The sequence below is a fragment of the Pezoporus occidentalis genome, unplaced genomic scaffold (genome assembly GCF_034315485.1).
Source record: "Pezoporus occidentalis ecotype Australia unplaced genomic scaffold, CSIRO_AGI_Poc_V1 ctg18, whole genome shotgun sequence".
NCBI classification, from domain to species: Eukaryota; Metazoa; Chordata; class Aves; order Psittaciformes; family Psittacidae; genus Pezoporus; species Pezoporus occidentalis.
In genome coordinates this window covers 5,229,829-5,251,772 of record NW_026913640.1, presented here as the reverse complement: position 1 = coordinate 5,251,772, position 21,944 = coordinate 5,229,829, and the positions used below count along the sequence as shown (strand labels likewise).

General features: G+C 45.4%; 1 protein-coding gene across 1 annotated transcript in view; it reads left to right on the top strand.

Moving 5' to 3' along the window:
• The first annotated feature begins 14,677 nt into the window (after positions 1-14,677).
• The window catches only part of MTUS2 (microtubule associated scaffold protein 2), a 284,828-nt gene continuing 277,561 nt past the window's right edge, over positions 14,678-21,944 (top strand). The window contains exon 1 of the mRNA XM_062615081.1: positions 14,678-14,817. The gene's annotated coding sequence lies outside the window, so the exon portion shown is untranslated. The remainder of the gene's footprint in view (positions 14,818-21,944) is intronic.

The window sequence follows — 21,944 nt, the reverse complement described above, 5'->3', positions numbered from 1 at the left end:
ATTTGAAAATAGATGCAAGTCTGTGCAGAGAGAGAAATCCAGCAGGAAATTTGAAGCCAGAGATGATTATGTACTCAGGGCATGAGCCACTCCAGACTCATCTTCAGAGCTGAAAGAAAACTCTATTACTTGGTAAAAATGTGCTCTCTCCTGCACTCCCTAAAAAAGCAGTTGAGCTGGACTCTGATCTTTTCCCAGGAGGTGACTGAGGAATGACATTTATTAAAATGTTAATGGAGAGATATGTGTCAGATGCAGAAAGACGAGCTTGCTCTTTGACATGGCAGGTTCTTATCTTAAGCACATCTCTCACATGAAAATTGCCTTGAACAGCTCTACCAAGCTTTTAGCAAACTTGTTAATAATGCTTACCTCCTTTTTGTTGTCAGCTTTGGGACCTGCAATTGAAAAAGTAAAGCCTAAGCTGGAGGCAGTGCAAGACCTCTATCTGCAAGGACTGAATGCAGGAAGAAAAGTGAGACTGAACAATGCTGGTAGACAATACAACAGTCAGTAACAATCTGCAGGCAGAGATGCCCTAGATCTGACTCACAATTTCATCCTGGATTATAGTCCTTTTTAAATCATCCAGGCTCAGGACAGGCTGAGCTGAGTCTGTAAGATCAGTTCAGTTAGAGCACTACATCTCAGACACGCTAAAAAGGAAAATCAAATCCCTGCAGAAAAAACCTATTACCACATATAGTGCTATTCACTCCTTCAATTTAATGAAGTTGTGCAGAGAAGTCCTGCGTTTTCAGATTTAGGCAGTTGGATTTGCACTCTTATTTGGTTATGGGATAGTTTCTTGATGACAAGCACCGTTGTACGGAAACTAAAGGCAAGGGCAGCTGCAGAGCCCTTTCAGTTGTTCCTTTTTTATATCTACTGTATAAAAAGTTGCTCCTTTTTATGTCCTGCCCCTCTACTCTGCTCTCTTGAGACCTCACTTGGCATATTGTGTGCAGTCCTGGTGTCCTCAACATAAAAAGGACATAGAACTGTCGGAACAAGTCCAGAGAAGGGCCACGAGGATGATCAGGGGACTGGAGCACCTCCTGTATGAAGACAGGCTGAGGAAGTTGGGGCTGTTCAGCCTGGAGAAGAGAAGGCTGCGTGGAGACCTCATAGTAGCCTTCCAGTATCTGAAGGGGGCCTATAGGGGTGCTGGGGAGGGACTCTTCATTAGGAACTGTAGTGATAGGACAAGGGGTAACGGGTTAAAACTCAAACAGGGGAAGTTTAGATTGGATATAAAGAAGGAGTTCTTTACTGTAAGGGTGGTGAAGCACTGGAATGGGTTGCCCAGTTGAAGTTGTGAATGCTCCATCCCTGGTGGTGTTTAAGGCCAGGCTGGACAGAGCCTTGGGTGACATGGTTTAGTGTGAGGTGTCCCTGCCCATGGCAGGGGGTTTGGAACGAGATAATCTTGAGGTCCTTTCCAACCCTAACTATTCTATGATTTTATGATTCTATTCTGTGCTATAGAAATCCATCTTAACAGCAGTATTATATCTTCATACATGATTTCATATTTTTGTATGTAATTTCATATCTGATTTTCAAATGGAGAAACAAGTCTGACTGTAGATGTGTACTGTTGCATGCAATGCTGAATGTTACATCATACTCTGACAGGAAACAGCCAGCCAATGCAGGGCAAGGCTGCCATCTGACCCTGCCCATATCAGGCTCAGCAGTGCTACAGCTTATTAAAGCATGAGTTTTTTCTCTATTACCCAAAATGTGGGTGAGCCCACATATAATGATGCCTGCAAGCCTGCAAAAAAAACAAACTTGGTTCAATTCTACAAGCTTTTAATGAAGAGAGGAGAGAGAGCTTCAGAGAACTGCTTTAATCTGTGATGGCTGAGGAAGAGATGTACTTTCATAAATATGAACACATTTCCATGTCAGTTTAATTAAAGAAACCTGTCTAAATATGACACAAAGATTCGTATTCTCTAGATGAATATTGACTCCTGTGGTAGATTCACTTTTTATTTGAAATGTGATTATCACTAATTGCCTGCATATGTCATAGAACCATTGAAAGTCTGGGGTTGGAAGGGACCCTAAAGACCACCTAGTTCCAACCCATTGCCATGGACATGGACACCTTCCACTAGACCAGGTTGCTCCAAGCCCTGTCCAACCTGTCCTTGAACACTGCCGTGGATGGGACAGCTGCAACTTCTCTGGGCAACCTGTGTCAGTGTCTCACCAACCTCACTGTAAAGAATTTCTTCCTAATACCTAATCTAAATCTACATTCTTTCAGCTTAAAGCCATTCCCTCTTGTCCTGTCACTTTGTGCCCCTATCAAAAGCCCCTCTCCAGATTTCTTGTAGGCCCCCTTTAGGCACTGGAAGCTGCTCTAAGGTCTTCTCCAGGCTGAACAAGACCAACTCTTTCAGCCTGTCTTAATACGGGAGGTGCTCCAGTCCCCTGATCATCCTCGTGGCCTCCTGTCGACTTGTTCCAACAGTTCCATGTCCTTTTTATGTTGAGGACACCAGAACTGCACACAATACTCCAAGTGAGGTCTCACGAGAGCAGAGTAGAGGGGCAGGATCACCTCCTTCGACCTGCTGGTCACGCTCCTTTTGATGCAGCCCAGGATACGGTTGGCTTTCTGGGCTGCGAGCGCACACTGAAGCCGGCTCATGTTCAGTTTCTCATCAACCAACACCCCCAAGTCCTCCACAGGGCTGCTCTCAACCCCTTCATCCCCCAGCCTGCATTTGTGCTTGGGATTGCCCTGACCCACATGCAGGATGTGTTATTGGAATGACTTCTCATAATGTTGATAATGTCAGTGGCGTTTTGGGGAAGAGACATTATCAGTTGTCACTCATTAAGGACAAAGCAGTTGTCACTGTAATTAGGAGCTATACATACTGCTCATTTTTAAGAACAGCAAGATGAGCATGCTCAGGTTTGTTTGTTTACTTTGAATGTGTTCTCTAGCCTGGAGGTCACTTACAGGATAAGAACCGCTGCCAGGTGTCTGCTCATGTCCTGCCCTTGAGATTCTTTCTTATAAATATAAATACACTCCTTACTGGAAATGAACAGTATTCCTCCCAGAAAGTGATTAATTCTTGGGAAGGAATTTCCAAGCAATACATACAGCTTTTTTACTGTACGCGGTCTCTAAGTAAATGATGCAAGGAGGTTGCAAGTAAAGTTGCATCAGATTAATACTGAATTTATTGTACGTCATAGGTGACATGGTTTAGTGCAAGGTGTCCCTGCTCATGGCAGGGGGATTGGATCTGGATAATCTTAAGGTCCTTTCCAACCCTAACTATTCTATGATTCTCTGATTCTATGATCCTGTGCTTTCCTCATAGTTTCTGGATTTTTCCATGACTTTTCTTCCCAGATTCTCTCTTTTTTTTCCCCTTTCTTTCCCATGCATACTATATTGTCCTGTGCTGCTCCTATGTCAGCACACTCTCCTGGTCTGGTTCTCCTCCACCTTCTTTCTCCCCAGGAAGACTTTCCATAAGCTCCACCAGATATTACCACCCTCACTCTTTCCAGGCACCTGGGCATAGTAAGAGGGGTGGGTAGCAGCCTGAAATGGAGATGTGGTTAGTTGGGAGAACACCTATGAAGAGCTGTGATAACACTTCTTCCACACTTTTGGATGTAAATGGTAAGGCAGAGCTCAGTAATGATTAGGCAGAGCTCAGCGTGCAAAGAATTAGGTGCACTGGCTAAGGAGGAATGTAGGAAACATGGAAAACTTTGGCTGAGGCTTACATTTTCAGATGGAAGTTAATAAGACATTACTTGTCTTTTGAGTCTCTTGGATTCATAATTTCTTTTGGCCAGTTTCATCCAAGTTTGACAAGGAAATGGAAATCTCATACATCTGTAGCACCTACTTGTTTCAGGAAGGCAGCGGCCAAGTACTCTGTGTGCCTCCACCAGAAGCACAGGTGAGTCGACTTGTATTATTAGACATCAGAGAACCACCACAGGTGGTCCCTTGTGGGATTTGCTCTTAGAGCTGCCACCTCACTCTATCACAGGTAATCCAAGCAGGTGGTGCCAAGCCTGGGGAAAACAGGCTTGTGCTGTTCATTAAGTCTTACCAGGGTGCACTGGAGGAAGAACGAGGAGTTTTCTCTGTATTGCAGGCTGCAAGGTATTCCAGCAGGATGTCAGTCATGTCATGACTTCTCTTTGAGGGAGGACACCTCCAGTGTGGGGAGCATCCTTCGGTGCCCCCAGGGCAAGCCCTGAGGAAAGGGTAACTGTGTGGGCATAGCCTCCACTGGGACAGGGGAGCAGAGGACATCAGAGCAAAGAGGGCAGTGTTTGGACAGCAGGGTACAGATTTGGTACCAGTTTTTCTCAGATGTTGGATAAGATCTGCATCTGTGTCAGCCTTTGCAGGGGTCAGGAGCTGGTAATTCCCTGCCTGGAACAGTAATCCTTTTTTGTTATATACAAACTGTGGAAACTGTGAAACTGGCATTTCCTATGGCATTCTAACAAAATTCGTAGAGAGAGATAATCCCCTTATTCTGAGGGGCTTAGAACTGAATTTGGTTAAATACAATAACCAGGACAATAGGTCAAGTACCCAAAAGAAAATGTGTCCCTGTTTCTGGTCAGTGTGGCAAAGTTTGTGAAACAAATGTGTGCTGCAGAGGAAAGAAGGTAAAGAAACAGGAGAGGGATAAAATCCCATTTCAGACCTGCAACCCTGCCTGTGAGACATAACTGTGAATGTGCTCTTCACAGTGGAGCAAATGCATCGTACTTTTTTTAAATGGGGATTATTTTCAATTGCTTTGGGGTCCATGTAGCCTCCTTACGAAGCAAAGTCAAGCACAAAAGGCAGTATCTGAAGGGAAATGTCAATGGGGAAGGAAGCTGCTAGCTGGCCTGCCCTCGGAGGGTCTTTATAACAGATGCTTGCAGGGAGCTCCAGAGCAGCCTTTTTCCTTGGCTCTTGGAAGGCAGAAGAGGGTTCTTACTTCTTGGCTGTCTCTCTTCCCTATTGCATGCAAACGCTATGTAGGCTAAGGATGCCCAGGGCTGCAATAATCCTGAGAAATCATCAGCCCTGCATGGGCAGATGTACTGAGGACTCAGCTAGCCTTGTCCTTCCCAGCTATCCCCCTTTAAACTGAAGTTGCTATTGGAAAGAAGTTACCTTCAGCATCTACAGAGAAATCTCCTGTGAGAGAAAACCCTGTGATGTCTCTGCAGCTGAACTCAGGTTCAGGGATGCCCACTGAAACCTTGCCTTGTCTGAAAAAAAGGGGGAAAGGACCTTAAACACTCCCCAAACCCCATGGGGAGGTCAGCCCCAGACTCTGGTCCCACTCACTGCACCTCTTTGTACAGGAAAGTGTAAGAATCAAAAGTTTGATAGTTAAACACTGGGATGTTTCTGGATGGTACCGCAAAGCTTGAGAAGCTTGATTGATAAGAGGATGGCACATAAGATGGCACAGGTATTAATATAAATGCTATGTAAAAATGGTATTTTTTACTCAGATTTTGAGTCATCTCCATATGCAGAAATCTCTGTCAGGGCTGAGCCCTATTCTCAGCACTCCTTCTCTCTGTGGCTGCTGGACTGAGTTTCCCTCAGGAAAGAAGCTGCATCCCATGTGTCACTGCTGCTCACTTGCCTGCTGAAGCACTTGCTGAAATCTTCTCCTGCCTTGGAGCTTGTCAAAGTCACTGTTACAATTTTTCCTTCTTCCACTTCATTTGCAATATCATTTTCTAGAGGACAGTACCTGACATTTAGGGCTGCTGATAAGCTCCACTGTCAATCATATCTCCACAAACCTCATTATTCTGCATCCATATGAGTGTCAGCTCCCTTTGCTTTCCTGGCTGGGACCACACAGCTGTTGTTTTCCTCCTGGTCATCATCTGTGGCTACGTTTTCCACCGTCACACAGTTATATGCAATGAGTTTTCTCTGAAAACTACTCATTGCAGCTGTTCCAGCAGTTAAATGCCACAGGTAACAGCAGCTCTACTGCAAACCAACTGCTATTTCTTCAGTGCTATTATCTATATGCACTCCAAGGAAATCTAGATGTGTCCTGGGTTCAGCAGTAGCAGTCATGTTTCTCCTTCTTGGTAGCTGGTGCAGTGCAGTGTTTTGACTTTCGGCCTGGGAACAGAGCTGATAGCGATGTTTTGGTTTGGCCAAGGACTTTGTGAGCCTCATGCTCTGCCAAGGAGGAGGGGGAGCCAGGAGGAAGCAGAGACAGGACACCTGACCCAAACTGACCAAAGAGGTATTCCATACCACAGCACGTCATGCCCAGGATGTAACTGGGAGTTAGCCGGAAGGGCTGGGAGACTGCAGGGTTGGAGGAGGTATCGGTCGGAGCTTGGTCGGGCTTGGGGGGCGAGTGATCGGTCAGCTGGTGCTGAGGTGTTGTATTCTCTTCCCTTGTTATTTCCTTTATCATTATTATCATTGGTGGTAGCAGCAGTGATCTGTGTTATACCTTAGTTACTAAACTGTTCTTATCTCAACCCGTGGGAGTTGCATTCTTTTCGATTCTCCTCTCCGTCCCTCCGAGAGCAGGGGGAGGGCAAGAAAGGGGGGGGAAGTGAGCGAACGGGTTACCTGACTGGGTTTAAACCACGACAAGATGATACCATGAAACGCTGAGCTGGGCCTACTTTCTATTTATTTTTTTTATTCTATTTTGACAGTTCCAAGCTCTCCCAGGAGAAGATGCAGAGGAAGACATTTGCATACCTGTAGTTGCTCCAGCAATGTGGGCTTGACTCAGCCAGGATTTGACCATGCTTTGTATTCCCTGACTGCCATTTATGGTGCATCCTGGGCTGTAAGACTTCAAAAGAAGTGATTCTAGCAGAAACCAACTTTCTGTTAAAAACCTACCCTGTTTGTCTCCTCTGTCTGATTTATCCCAGGTCTAAACAGTGGTAGCTGGGAAGAATGGGGTGTAGTTTCTTACTGCTGATTTGCAAAGCCCTGGTGAAAATCAGGCAAGCAGGAGCTGAAACAGCTGTCTTTAGGTGTGATTTTACAACCTACTCTGACCATGGTGTCGCTAGCAACCTCCATAATGGGAATGTTGAGCAGGTCTGATAATGTCTATAACATTGAAAACACCTCACTGCAATACCATCTCATAGCTGACCTGCCTAAGTCCCCACAACAGTCCTGGCTGCCCAACAGCATAAGCACTTTCAAATACAAAGCTCCAGTTTTGAAAGCATTTGGGTTTCCCTGTTCACCACACAGCAACATTCAGCACTGTGTAGCACCTTCAGCCCTTACTTTGGCTACTGTGAGTAAAACATATGCAGTCATATTCCCCCTTCCCACTAATAACATGCTCCTGAAAAGCATGAATGTTAGCCATGCAATGGATAATGAAGCATCTTTTCCCATCAGGATCAATGAGCAGATCACTGTTTGAGAAGATCTTGGCTGCTTTGTCTGAGAGACTGAGCTCCCAAGCATTATCCTCCATTTCTGTCCTTCACACTGAATTGACTTGACTGACCTAAATTCATCTGAGGAAGCTGATGTCTTCATTCTCATGGATAAAATAACCAAGACAGTGGACTGCCTGTGTCTGTCCCCCCGTCCCCCCCCCGTGATGATAACCGTGCTTCTTCATCTTTTACATCATTTTACACTGCTCTTGTGTATGCAAGGTGTATTTCTTAAGTCCCTGACACATCCTCCTCTGTTTCATTAATTCTAAGGGAAAAACTGCTTTACCATCCAGTGAATTCAGTCACTTCTGCAGTGAGACTAAATGCTTGATGTAAATTTTAAACCACGACAATCATTCTTGCTGCTGCTTTTTAATAGTCACATCTTCCTCCTTCTCTCCCTCCTCCTCAGATGAATCAAGAGTCAATCAATGTGAAGGATGGAGAACACAGTAGTCAGGATAATTGGTAAAGCAGGGGCTTGAACGATCAGTGGTGTATCTATCTCCAAAGTGATAAGGATGTGACAGACAAAGGGGTGCTGCTGGGCTGCTGGAGGAGAGCTGGATGCATGCGTTTCTCTAACTTAACTTTAACATACAGTTAAATTTAGGTTCAGGTCCTTCTTCCTACCCACGGTTTCTGAACAGGGGTATATCTCTGCTTTCTGTACAGATAGTTCCCTTCTCTCTTTGGTGATCATACGGGACAGTTCCACTACACATGTCCTTTCTGTCTTTTGTTCTGTGTGTTCCTAGACAGCTAGAGTGGCAACATGGCTGGCAATGTTATCTTACGCAAGGGCTGTTGCACTCCACAGTCTGCAGCCCCTTCTGCTGCTTCTGCTCCCTTATTCGTGGAAGTGCAATTGTTTGTTCTAAAATCATTCCTTTGAAATTAGGAATTACATCTCCGTTCTCTGCGTCAGCCTGCAGTGTGAGCTGTGAGTTCTAACACTCAGGCTGTGGTTTCACAACTGATGTTGGGTGGAGCAGGAGCTACCACTGTCCGTCCTTCCCCCTGCCTGCCCCTTCCCCTCCCATTCCTTGTGTAGCCCTCTGGCTGTGCACACAGGGAGGGAGGGGGGCTGGTCTGGGCATTGGGTAGGGAGGGTTTTCTGGGCAGCCAGCTGCCTTTTAGCAAGCAGGGCTGCTTGATACAGCTGAGTGAATCTACATGTCTCTGCCAAAAGCTGAAGTCCTTCTCTTTGCTCTATGTCCTTCTTTCCCATTCCTGCTCTCCCCACCCCATGTATCAATGCTGGCACTCACTCAGCCCCTTCATGGGCCAGTTCAGTTTATTGACCTGGCAAAAAATAAGCTCCCGCTTCCAAAGGCTAGCTGTGATGCCGAGACAGCCCTCAGCACACTCAGCTGCTGGCTCGAGGGTCTTGCCTTCTGCCCTCCATCCCCAGTGGTACGCTGCAGTCCTGTTGCTGATGCAACTCAATACACTAACTCAGGAGAAGGTGGATCGCTTGATGGTTCTCCTGGGATGTGACCATCCTGTTGTCTTAGACACTGCTATTTGAATAGGAATTACCTGGATCTAAGGACTCTTCACTTTCTGTGGTTCAAAAGACACCAGATGCAAGCCTGCAAACGGATCGGTGGCTATGTATATGCATTTGCATGTATGTTTGTGTACACATACATGTATGCAACTCCATAAATCCATGAGAATTCATAAAATGCAGACTCACACTGCTCAAGCTATCACAACAGCTGAATTTTCCTCAACTGTAATGTTCCCTCAGTAAAATTGGGAAAAAATGAAATAACTGCCTGTCCATTACTTATATTGTGCAGTCCTTTCTCATGATGATTAGAAATTATGCACACAAAAAGTGCCTATCATCCAAGCAAATGTGTTCAATTATATTTACTCAGATAGGAAGTCGATGTGTTGAGCAAGCTGCCATTTTTATCTGACAACAATTACTCTTCTTCATGGCTGGGATTCCTTGGGTCTCATGGGACAGATTTCTTCCATGATGTCATTCACAAGAGCTCACATCATACTGCTTTATCTTCTGTCTGCAGTGTTTCACTGCTGTTATCTAGCAGTAACACAGCTCAGAGATGCGACTATTGTGATCCCAGAAGACTTTGAATTTATGGCTTAAAATAATCCAAGCCATTTGAAAAGAGTATTTGAAGTCATCCTCACCACTGGTTGTACTCTACTCAAAAATGAGCTGGTTATTACTGTTAGCATGCCTAATGCAATATGTTTTTGCAGGATTTTCAGTCACTAGTAATTTGAGTATGCAAGATAGTCCTCATACTTTGAATGAAAGAGCAATCAATTTCCTAGATGAAGTTCATATGATTCTGGCAAGACTGTTTGCTTTAATGATAAATTTGTCCTGGCTACATCCTTTTATTGCTCATTAAATTAACCAGCCAAGATTCACAGATGAGAAAATAAATTGGTTTAACTGTAACTTAAATAGAGTTCCACTACCTCTTTACAGCTCAGGTTTATTCGGGGGGCCTGTGATAAGCCAATTTCTCCCCTGATGAGAAGAGCAGCAGTCAGAGTCAAAGCCAGCTCCTCAGTGTTTATCGAGACACAAGAGTTGTCCCACTTTAGTTACACTGATAACAGTCTAAGTGACAGTCACCTCTTGTGTTAATGCAATAGGCTTATGTTGTTACAGCTATTCAAGACCAGAAGATGCTTTAGTCGGTATCAGACAGATTCATTCTGGGACAAGTTTGTCCCAGCGCTTGAGTTTTAGCTGATGTAACTGAAGTTTAAGATGGTGCTTAAATAAAAATAGCTGGTAAGACTACAGTAATTACCTAAATTAAAATCAAACAAACAAGAAACCACAAAACCCTCAAACAAAACCTAACAAACAAACAAAACCCACAACATATTTTCAACTGCAATTATTTTGCTGGTAAAATGTGTGTGGGCCAGACCTGGAAGGCTAAGGAAAATCTCCCTTTGGAGACAGTAGCTTAAGTATCTTTCCCAGGCAGAAGTAGGCACTGGGCTGCAGGCAGGCTGCCAGCTCTGGGCCTCTGTGTGTCTGTGCCCCAGCAGCAGCCCCAAGCCCTCTCCCTGCCTGCAGCAGGCTCTGGCTGTCACCTTCCTGCTGACTTACCACGGGGCAGCCAGGCAGCTCTCAGCTTTCCTTTCTGTGTGCCCTCAGCGGTGCTTGTGCTGCTGGAATTCAGCCCAGGAGCTGCTCTGTGGACCCTCCATCCTCCCTGGTACAAAACCCTTCTAAAAGTCTTCTGGAGCTAATAGTCTTAATAAGATGCAGCTTTATACAAGCGGGAGGGGGGCTATCTTCTTTTCCTCTGACTTTCATTGTTCCCAGATAATCTGCCAAGCTGAACACCGATTGTGCCTCTGTGCCTCTGCCTCTCTTTTCTGCAAAGAAATAAGTCTTGTACAGCCTTCTGGGATCACCAGCTTTGTGTTCACCACTAAGACAGAGTTAGGAACTGATCTCTGATCCCAAGGCTGAACAACACAGACTGGCTATATCCCTATATCCATGCTGCATAGTGCTCGATTGTGGTCTCCCATCTGGTGCTGGTGTAGCCCTAAGAGATTTTTATCTTCTGCTTTTTTTTTCTTTTTAACTTCTGCTGTCTGAACTAATGTAGTAACTGCGCTGCAGCCCTCAGGAGTGGTGTCTTATGGCATGAAACGGGGTTTGTTCTGCACGAATTGGGATGGGGCAGGAGGGAAGTTTGTGGGTACAGAACCTCCTGAGACAGAGCTGTAAGACTGTGTAGGATGAAGGAAATGGGAAGCAGTGCAGTCCCATCTCTACTGCTTGCTGGGAACAGTCCCTCCTGCGTGCTGCTCCCCAAGCTGTGCCCTGGCATTGTCTTGCAATGCTGGGCTATGTGGCATTGGCCAAGACTGTCTGCATTTTTAAACACAGGGGAGGAAGCCTGGATGCACAGCAAAAGGTGCCATCACTGTGCCAGCCATCCATACCCTTATGACAGGGTGGGAAGCTTTGGGGGGCTTGCTGGGTCAACCATGACCAAGGCATGTGGTTGCTCCGTTCTCCAGTTCTATTCAGGGCCATATCCAGCCCTGTGTGCTCACAGGCAGACTGCCCCTTCTCTGGGCCATGGACTCCTCACTGCTTTCTATTTCTGGGTTCATGTGTGAGGCTATTCTGCCATCTCTCTGTAGCTGCAGCAGCTTGTTCTAAATACATCAACAAAGTGGTTTTGTCAGCTTAAAACTGTGCTTGGAACTGCTCTGCCTACATTTATAAAAGCCACCCACTGCTTCAGTTTCTCATAACATTCTTTTACTCTTTACAGCATAAGTAACATTTTCATGTTATCCCTTCTGTTGGAGTCGCATAAGAAATCTTCCACTGTACACTTGTATACAGATCTCTCTTCCAAATGTTGAAGAAAAGCAAGTTTGTGTGAATTAGCTACAGCAGATAATTTCACTTCTGCACAGAATCTAAAAATAAAGCGGAGCCCACATTCCACAGCTAAGTAGCTTTTAATTAGGTGTGATAATAGCATGAATTATCTTTTAGAGTGCAATAGCTCTGTGATCAGAAGTCAAGTGCTGGGAGTGATAATTGTTAACAAAAATGTTCTACCGAGGGAAGAAACTCAATGTTGGCATGTTTGGGTTTTGTTTTTTTTAAAATATAATAGGCCTTGGCAGGCCAATTAATATTTTGGGTGAATTTGGGCTTTCTCAGTTATTGTCCCTGTTCTAATACAGCCAGTAGGTCCTTTCAAGTACTATTGTAAAAAAAAAAAGGCAGTGAAAACCTCTTAAGTCTCCATCAGGAGTGGTTTCTTGGTGATACCTTTGGACAAGACAAATGTCATTGCTACTTTCTGAAAATGAATGTCTGAGGTGCTGGATGGTTTTGTTCACTTCCTCCTTATTTTAATCATAGATAACTTCAGGTTTTGAACATAAATAACATTCAGAATTGTGAACTGAGGTAAGAACACATCTTCTGTCCTGCCTGCTCTGCTGGAGGATGGAAAACTCTGGCAGGCAGGTTCATGTCATAAACAACCACAGCTAAATTGGCTAGTGTCTGGCTTATGCAGGTCCTTCTCCTTTGTGCCAGCCAGAGGGATGCTCTCATTGACTTCACCAGCTTAGATGCTTTGTGTTCGTTGTCTTTGTAACTCAAGCATAACATTTAGTCAGCCTGGTAGGGCTGGGGGTGTGGAGCACAGTTTATTTTTCATCAGGGAAGGCAAACCTTACAGGAAGGTCCTTTAAGGATAAGAGACTCACTTGTGGTGCTGCAGGGATGGTACTTGGCACTTCAAACTGCAGACAGATGCAAGCACAGTGTGTTTGAGCACAGGCAGAAAGAAGGAAATTATGCGTGCCTAGGAAATACAGATATAACCTGTGATAGTGACTGTGCTGCCACACGAGGCTCTAACGTCCACCTGATCAGACAGGCACTAGGTGAGTGAAGTCTTTCCACAATGCTATACTAGATCCCCACAGCCAAAGGGCCAGTCTGGAGCTGGGATGCAGACCATGGACATTTCTGCATCGGTCGCCCCACTTCCCAGTCTCTTGCATCTTGTGCCTCTATGTGTTAGTCCTGAGCTCCTGGCTCCTCTCCTGGTGTTGTGGGGTCTCCCTGGCAGGAGGATGCTGTGCAGCATCTGGCTGGGCTCACAAACTGAGAACCCCTTCACCACTCCCTCCTTAACAGACCTTTATGCATTTGCCTAGAGGACTTCATAAAAATTAATTGAGTTGCCCAGCATTAGACACAGGTCATAAAACTCCCATCTGATCTCATGCCTGCTGCTGATTTTAACAGCTGACTGAAACAATGAGCGCTAGCTTGTCAGGAATATAACAATACACACAGAGAGAGCTGTAATACAGGCAGGTGGGTGTAGATAATAAAGAGCCTCTGCCTGTATCACAAAGCTTGCTTCCTGAATCTCTGGGCAAGAGTTCAAGCATAGCAAGTGATGGAGATGACTGTTTGAGCTACACGTTTTGCTGGGAAGCAGGCCTGTGTGCCTGCTTATTTATTTGTGCATTTTCTTGCTCATTTTTAAGTGAATATGAAATCAGCTTGGAGCAAGGAAGAGCTGGGAAGTGGCTGGGCAAGGAATAGAAAGCCTTGCCGAGATCAAGGCCCTTTCAGTCTGATGTCATTTGTGGCACCATTCTGCCTTTCCTGGCAGACACTGATCCATATCTATATTCCCAGGCAAATCTCCATTCATTAATCCATCCGTTTTCTTACAGGGTGTTCATTTGCACACAGCAATTCCCAGGAACACCAGGCAGAGCCAGAAGCATCCCACAAATGCAGGCACAGGAACTTTCTGTGTTATCTGTATCATAGAACCATAGAATCATAGAATCGTAGCATCACTGAATAGTTTGGGTTGGAAGGGACCTTCAAAGTTTATCTAGTTCAAGCCCCCTTCAAATGGAAAGGGACGTCTTCAACTACATCAGGTTGTCCAAAACTGCAGCCAGCCTGGCCTTGAATGTCTTCAGGGATGGTGCATCCACCATCTCTCTGGGCAACCATTCCAGTGTTTCACCATCCTCATTTTAAAGGAGCATGTAAAGAAAAAAAGAATTTTTTCCTCACATCCAACCTGAGTCTCTCCTCTTTTAGTTTAAAACCAGCACCCCTCATCCTAGCGCAACAGGCCCTGCTAAAGTCTCTCCCCATCTTTCTATAGGCCTCTTTTAAGTACTGAAAGGCCACAATAAGGTCTCCTCAGAGTCTTCTCCAGGCTAAAAAACCCCAACTCTCAGCCTTTCCTCATGTGAGAGGTACTTCATCCTACTGGTCTTTTCTGTGGCCCTTCTCTGGACCATCTCCAACACAGTACTCCAAGTCGGGTTTCACCATAGCAGAGTAGAGGGGCAGAATCACCTATCATAGAACACCAGGTTGGAAGGGACCTCAAGGATCATCTGTTCCAACCTGTCTTAGCAAAAGCCTGTTGTATACAAGATACCTCAGCACTCTGTTCAACTGAATCTTAGAAGTGTCTGTGTTGGGGAATCCACCACTTCCTGGGGGGATTATTCCAATGGCTATTGTGGAAAATTCTTCTCTTGTATTGCCACCTCTATCGCGATACCTGCGCCTTGCCCGGTGGGGTGCCTCTCCCGGGGCGGCGGCGCAGGGCGCGGCGCGGTCCCGCAGGGGGCGCTGCGGCTCGGCTCGGCGCGGCACGGCTCGGTGCAGCGGGCGCTGCTGGGCGGCTGCTCCCCGCCGCTATATAAACACGGCCCGCGGCCCGCTGCCGCTGCCGCTGCAGCTCCGTCCTGCCGGCGGGAGGAGGTGGCAGCACCGCCACCGGCGCGCAGGAAGAGAGGCAGGTGAGCGACGCGCATCCTCTGTCCCAGCGCAAGCTTCGCTCCCCTCCGCGCGGTGGGGGTCCGTGGGGCTCTCTCCTCCCTGTCCCGCCTCGCCGCCCCTCCGGAGAGCCGTGACTGCGGTACGGGACGTGGGCGAAAATCGGTCCGAGCCAGGGGATGGCTCCTGCGCAGGGGAAAGGAGGGTGACGGGGTCGCGGCAAGTCCGTGGGTTGCTCCTCTTCACTACCTGCGGGGTCAGGTTTCGGTGGCGAGATAGAGGAGCGAGCCCAGCTTATTGGTATGGACGATATATGTTGCCAAATCTTTTTAGCGGAAAGTTTTGAGGCTGCTAATAAATGCTATGGCTCAAGTGGGCATTGCTGTCTGTGCAGCACCTGGCAAAGACTGCAATTTCTCGCTTTACACCAGCGGTGCGATAGAGGCGTCACCGGACGGTGCCGGGGGAGCACGGGCCCGGGGCGAGCTGGGCGTCTCCGACCGTGACCGAGCGTTCGGCGAGGGCGAGTGCAGGGCTCAGGGCAAATGCCGAGTTACAGCAGCGCACCGGTTCGCAGCTCTAAACATGTGATTGCTATCTGACCCTTCTTCGGAATTAAACAGCATCTCGTTATTTTCATGAATGATGAAAGATAAAGCAGCTACTGCGAGTTATAAGGTCGTGTTTTGCTAGGGAGGGAGGGATAAATCCGTGGAAAATAGGGCAGTGGGTCCAGGTCTGCCTTCTCAGGTGAAACGGCTCTGCTTGAAGAGCTGCTCATATAGGTCAGTTGTTTCCAACTCTGTTTGAGTGAGTTTGGGTACATTTTTCCTCTTTCTGGTTTTACCTCTCTTGCTGCCTTTGCCCCTGTTTCTTTCTCCCTGGTCCCTGTCACTGCCTCCCGAAGGTAAGAGTGGAGAGGGGACTCTGTCTTCACATCAGCCCGTGCTCCCTAGGAACCAATGACCCCTGATAGCTCTAAATATGAAAGAGAAAATGGTGGGAACCTTGACATTTATTATTGCACTGATGATCTTAAAGGTATTTTCTAACCTAGTTGATTCTGTTGTTCTGTGATTAAAACCAGCAAAGATTAAAAAATTAGTAATTTTTTCTCAGCAGGTCAAGCATCAGAAATATTTACTTATATTGAAGCATGGGTGGCAAAATAATTAAATGTCAAGTGTTTGTGTACAGGTTAACTTTGCAATGGATGACTGCATTAAGGAGGCACTTGGCAGGAACTGAGCTGGTTGTAATGTGATGCACAAATGCCTTGTTTTGGTTTGTGTAATTTCATGCAGGAACTGTTTTATGGTCTACATTCAGTGTAATATTTGTGGAGTTTATTGTTTCTCATCCTCATTTTCAAGCAGGGATGTGGGCTTTTCTGTATCCCCTGCTACATAAACTCTTACCAGTCTGCCTTTTTCCAACGCAATTAAATATACCCGACTACTTGTCTCCTATTGCTGCAATCTGTTGTGGAGAGTGGTACAGCCTGTGCTGCAGGAGAGAGGCAGCAGTAAGCAGGGAGGCTTAACTTTCCATTCTGCTTTTTTATCATCACCTTGATTTCTGCACAATGAAGTCTTATTTTAAGGTGCAAAATGGGGATTCTTTAAGTGATTCTTTGAGCACTGTGTGTTTGGAAATCACCACCCGAGCTGGGGTAGGGGGAGGGGAGGAATTGAGAAGATCCTTGCAAGGCTGTGTCAATGAGGTTTGTTTGAAATAGCTTTTGATATGGTACCATGTCTTTCCCATGTTTATCTCTCAAAAGACAGAGGTAGGTAAATGGCTGATATTACAAATACCAGGTATAGGTTTGGGTCAGACAAGTAGTTATTCATTTCTTTACAGCAAAACTTCTATAGTAAAGTTTCCTAGGCTGTTGTCTGTTGTGTTAGTGATCGTGACTGTAACAAACAAGAAAGCAGCTTAAAACTGTCTTATTTTTGGAGTGTGCATTTCTATGCAAAATGCGTTTACTGTACAGTAAGCAATCCTAAATATTTAGGAAGATAGTTGGGATAAGAGTGTTAGCAGCACATCTACTGCAGAAATGCAGTTCTCCACATCTGGAGAACTGCATCAGAGGCTGTGCAGGTAACTCGAGTGAGGGAGTCCTCCCTCATAGTAAGCTAAGAGAAACAAGACTTTCAGCTTTCAGTGTGCATTCACTATTCCTAAGTTCATGCAGGAAGCACCAGAAATGTGTGTGACAGGGAACTGCAGCCAGAATTGTAGGCTCCAGTGAAGTGTGCTCTCTGAAGAGTCATTCAATGAAGATGAAATGAAGCGCAATACAGTAGGGACTCATACACAGTGATTGGTTTAATATTTGAGTGCTCTGGAGGAGAAAAGATCTAGGCATAATAGTGGGCAAAATACTTGATGAAACACCAGCAACAAGCAGTGCAAGAGGATCTCCTCCCCTCCACCCCGAGGTGGGTGCTGAGGCTTGCTAAAAAGGCTGAGGTACAGCTGATTTAGCAAATACTTTCCCTACAGAAGTATTGCATTTATCATAAGTTATTTATAATTATACTGGGCTTGCTTAAATGCAACTTTTGCTGAACACTCTGCAGTCAGTTTTGTTACAGAAGTGGTAAGTAGCAGAAAGTGGAAAGAAAGTAGCAAAAAGCAGCACAACTTCAGTGTGCAGGACAGTTTGTTTTGTACCTGGGCTGCTTGTTGCAAACTCAAGCCCATTGAAGCAGTCTTTCTTCAGGAAAACAATTGTGATGGATTTTTTTAATGTAACTTGTAATATAAATAGCATCCTCATGAGCCTGGGAACACTGTCACTTTCTGTTGCTGGATAGGCAGTTGATGCTTTGCTCTCTGAAAACCTTATTTGTTTATTGTGTCCATTGGCATTATATGTTATCTTGCTATTCTGGATTTTCCAGTGGGGAAACTAGGAAGAGGGTATGGTCCAGCACTTCACCCATGGTCGCCAGAAAGATCTTCAGAGTACAGCCAAGCACTGCAACTGCCTGTCTCTCCCCTGTCATTGGTTTCATGAGCAAGTCCCACTTAGTGAGTGCTTGTAGGGTGAGAAGCAAGAGGAGAGATGATTAGCTGTTATAAATTGCTGTAACTTCACAACCAAGTGATATATACTGTCCCATGTTACTCTGTTATGATACAGGTTAGTATTTTGAAGACAAGGCAACATGGTCTATGGTGAGGCATCCCTGCCCATGGCAGGGGGATTGGTACTAGATGAGCCTAAGGTCCATTTCAACCCTAACTATTCTATGATTGAAAGCATCAGAAAAAATGGCTCTCCAGGACAAGGAAAGGCTATTGAAAAGACTTTATTTAAGTAGCCACCATGGTAACTTCTTTAAGGAATTCTATTTTCTTTTTCAATTAAGCAACTACAGTGCTGGCAGACAGGCAGATGGGTTCCAAGCCCCAGAGATAGTGTACCTTCACATTGCAGGGCAGGAACTGTTTTCTGCTCAAGGAAAAGTTATTGCCGCTTTTGTGGCGTGGTGGGGCACAGCATGTAGCGCTGCACAGAAAGTGGTGTCAAGGGGCTCACTGGCTGGAGGGGAAGGAGATCCAAGTTGTGTTCCCATATAATTGCGGTAAAGTTGTTTTGAGACTGTGCCTTAGCTTCCTCCCTAAAATGTCAGAGGAGTAGGCTGGACCACTCTTGCAGGGCGTTTGGGGACTGTGGAAGGAGAAGCCCTTTTTGTTCCAGCAGGGGCATCCACATTAAAAGTCTCTGCAAGTGACTTAATCCTCAGAAGCATCTGGTGTAGCAGCAGTTCCTAGGCTTTTGCTTTGGTGATATCACTTGCAAATCAGTGATTTTATGCAATTCTCAAAACTAGAAAAAGCATCAGCTGAAAAAATTCCTTGGATTCCCCTCCCAGCCTGCAACCATGACTCTTGATTTAGAGGATGGTGTAACGCAGGTTGCTGCTCCTTATATGAGCATGAGGGCTGTTCTGCCCAGATATAAACCTCTTTGAAAGAGCTATTGTATAGGATGTGGGGCTGGAAGGAAAGCATAACTTGTTCTTTGCACATCTGTGACTTTCACTTCATGGGCATAATCACCAACACTTACAGAGAATGACTTCCCTTGAAAACTGTAGTTAAAAAGTAAACAAGCATCTAAACACATGCTGGGCTAATTAGTTTGTCTATTAAGTCTTACTTTTGAATTTTAACTATTTGATAGCTTACTCTAATTGAGTTGGCTTCTGTCTTTATTATCCCCACAGGGTGCTCTAAGTTACAGCAAAATGCTAAGGCTGCCAAAGAGCCAGTCTGGCAGGCAAGGGTAGCCTGAAGAACAGAGATGCTCCAGTAGTGCTTTTGCCCTCTGGCATGTGTTGTCTCTGCCAGGTTTTGCATGGGGCATGTGAAACAAAGCCCTTTAATCCACCTGAGACCTTTTCAGTCCAAGGCAGTCCTCATAGTAATTCTCAAGTTTATACTGCCAGAAAAATTCAGAGGGACCAGATGAATCCCAGGTAGTGTATTTCTGTGCTACAGGGTATGTTAGTGTTACTGAACCAGAACTGGATTGTGATGGGGGAAAATAAAGCTTTGTATTAAGTGTTCAAGCTCGATGCAATTTTTTCATGCCAGAATGCTGGGAGGAATCATGATGTGCTATGCACAGGGAAAGCTGGCAGGATGCTGGGCACAGATAAGACTTTCAGAAGCAAATAGCACTTCAGTGTGCTGGGCAGAGCCATGCTCACAGGATGAATGCATTTATTCTGGTCTAGCAGACCACTGGGATTTTAATTTCTTCTCTTGCTGTTATGATGAAAGGTTGTTTAGCTATTGGTGCAATATAATAGTGAGGTTTTTAAATAGGAAAAACCAGTAAAACAATCTCTGGAGACCAGCTACATGAGCCTTGGTTAAATCAAACGGCTGCATGCCAGCGATTGCAGATCAGGAACAAGTGTGTAAGGCAGGGTTGCTGTACCATGGTCACAATCTGTGCTGCTTAGGGTTTAATGCTATGAGATAAACCCGAATATTTATCATGGGCACTAAAACTGGGCTCTTTTTTTCCAAGGTGTTAAAAGGCTGAAAGGCCAGGAAAATAGGTAAGAAATTGGAGATCTACATGAAAAGGGTAATCAGATCTTAAACTAAGGGAGCTTTATATTCCACTTGACTCGCATGGAAAACTTTCTTTAAGCATAGTTTCTAAGCTGGAAAGAAATTAGTAAGGTTTTAAAAACCAGACTAGGTGAAGTGCTAATCTTAATATGACAGCAACTTGATCAAACTGCCAGCTAGGACTTCCTGAAACATCTGCACCTACCTATCCTTGATCCTGCCAGAGCATGCCCCAGATATAATGGCTTACAGAAGCAATGTATTTTTTTTTGTTAGTATGTATATAAATAATGTATATGCATAGTTATATCATTTAAAATTGTGTGCATTGCCATCAGAAATATTTACAGTCGTAACTTATGAAGGAAAGGATCTCTGGATACTCTGCCAAATGAGTTCACATTTTTTGCTCATGAAGGTGTCAGAGTGTCTCACAGCCACCATCCCATCCATGCAGCAAAGTTCAGGGTCAGATCCACTGCCTTTATTGATATGAGTAATCCGTTAATGTCAGTAGAGCCAGCAAGGTACTGATGCTGAAGGAATGAAAGCCTGCAGGCTTGGTTCGGAAGACACAGGTGTTTCCCTGCACTGAGGACCAGATGAGGAGGTGGGCAAAGGTTGCTTTATTTCATTTTTTTTTTGTATCCCAGGGCTTCAGGCAAAGTAAAAGCTGAGTCACTGTCCCTGTAAGCTACAGCAGCTTTAAGGTTAAACTGATTAGAGTGGAAAACATAATGGTGAGTCTGACAGATCCACAGTGTTCATTTTTAGCTGCTCAGCACTTTCAAAAAATCAAATCAAGGGAAAGCTGCCCTATTTGATTGTTCCTGTTGCATAACAACAATGTCGTTGGGATTTGAGAGAAGCCACGAGCAACATGTCCCTTATGTAACAAATCCAACTTGCTCTAATCCCTGCTGCACTGCTGTTGACCCTGGCAGCCAGGAATAGCCCAGGAGTGGTGCTGTGCTCCCCAGACTCTCCCCTGGGGCTGCAGGGTAGCTGTGGAACAGGGGCTCTTTTCTCTTTGGGGGTTTCTGCCAATCATGCTTGCTGGATTTGCAGTCTTTTTGCTAATAGAGTGCAAATAGGGGCTGAAGAAGAAATTCTGCCTTTAAGAAGTCCTGTCTAGCTACTTATGGGCAGAGCTGATCCTTTTCCACTTTCTTTTTTTTCCTGAAGCATCAGCCTTCACCCCATTTCCAGCTGAAAACAGGTCATCTCATGATCTTGGTACTTCTGCTCATTCAGAAAATAGACTAAATGTTAGGTTGGGCTTTTGAAGCAGGTCCTCCTGAGCCTTTCTTCTTCCCTGTGGGACACTTCCATGGCCTCATGTCAAGGGGGATGTGCTAGGTTTGTAGAGTGGATACTTCAGGGGAAAAGCTGCAGCCAGGTATTGCCCTTAATTTATGGGCTTCCTATATCCCCCAGATTTGGTGGCATGCTGGGGCCTTGTTCCTGCCTTGTGATTTTTCTGTGCTCGTATGGAGGTGGTGGACCAATATGGGTGCTTGTGGAGCAGGAGGGAGGCTTTTGGGAGAAGTCAGCTCCATGTGCTTGGGGCTTGCCATCTGTGCAGAAGGTCTGACCCTTCACTTGAGCTTGTCCTGCTGATGGGTTGTCTTGAGTAAAGTGGGTAAAGAACATTGTGGAAGAGCCTCTTAGCCATGCCAGAGGGGTGTGTGTGTCTTGCTGGCTGCAGCTCCTGCCTTGCCTTCTCCATGGGAGAGCAGCAATCTGCCCCTATTGCCTCGGCTGCCTCCAATGTAATTAGGAGCATTTGAAGAATGATAACATAAAAAAAGCACCTTGTGCACAGCTACCTCAAACCTTCCCCCTAAACAATCACACAAAGAGATCTGTCTGATTAAAACCACAGGGGAATGGAGATGGTGGCTAATGAGGCTGAACACACAACTTAATTTAACTGAGTTATTTGAAAAGAAGCAACCTGCCTTGCTGGGGAATGGAAAGGGTGGGGAGGAGGGGGGAGAAGGGGAAACAGAACATACCTGGATTTTTTATTTATAAATTTAGT